Below are 1,077 nucleotides of genomic sequence, written 5' to 3' on the forward strand. Positions count from 1 at the left end.
CTCTGAAGCTGTTTTAACAAAGTAAATGCAAATGAACAGAGAACGACACCTTCCACCAGCCCAGGTTGCTCCAAGCCCCATCCAACCTGGCCTTGGACACTTCCAGGGATCCAGGGGCAGCCACAGCTTCTCTGGACAACCTGTGCCAGGGCCTCCCCACCCTCACAGCCAAGAATTTATTCCCAAATCCCACCTATCCCTGCCCTCTGTCAGTGGGAAGCCATTCCCCCTTGTCCTGTCCCTCCAGGCTCTTGTCCAAAACCCCTGTCCAGGTCTCTTGGATCCCCTTTAGGCACTGGAAGGGGCTCTGGAACCTTCTCTTCTCCAGACTGAACACCCCCAGCTCTTCCCATGAGCTCTTGCCCTGCCTGCAGCCACTGGACCAGCCTGTGGACACTGCTCAGGGATCTGTTACCAGCTCTCTGCGGTTTGAAGGAAAAAAACCAAGCTGCTGAATCAAACTAAATGTGTTTTTCGAGCTTAGCCTAATCCTTTTTAAAGCTTTATTAACACCAAAATATATTCAGGTCTATCTGTTCATTTTTATTTCCTCTTAGGCTTTATTTCTAATTTGTTTGGAAGAGCAAGTGAATCTTTTAGGACCCATAATATCTTGGTTCCCTTTTAGAAAGCAGCAAATCTTAGAGCTTTCCAACCTCTTTTTTTTTCAAGCCTGTGAGTTTTCATTCCTTTCCCATTTAAAATACTTCCACAATTTAATCTTAAATGATCTGTAACAAACCCCAATAGCATTCCCACTTGGAAAGAAATATGTTATGTGTAACTCAGAGGGGAAATTCTGCTGGCAAAGTGATGGTTTTCCACCAAGGTGGATCAAGTAGGAGCTCAGCAGGAGGCTGGTGCCGAAGCACATTGCTCAGTCTTTGAACTGTCAGACACCTGAAGGCAACAGCCTGAACCTTTAGTGGCAGCAAGAAGGGATTTCCTTCTAGTTTTCCTGCTTCCTAATCCTGGGAGGTGTCAGGGGGATGCCCAAGGGGGCACAAGAACAAACTTTTTAGCAGGGCCTGTTGTGATAAGAAAAGGGGTGATGGTTTTAAACTGAAGGGGGGTTGA

This window comes from Empidonax traillii, unplaced genomic scaffold, assembly GCF_003031625.1.
Source record: "Empidonax traillii isolate 1590-97213 ecotype Southwest subspecies unplaced genomic scaffold, ASM303162v1 scaffold304:size641404, whole genome shotgun sequence".
Lineage (NCBI taxonomy): Eukaryota > Metazoa > Chordata > Aves > Passeriformes > Tyrannidae > Empidonax > Empidonax traillii.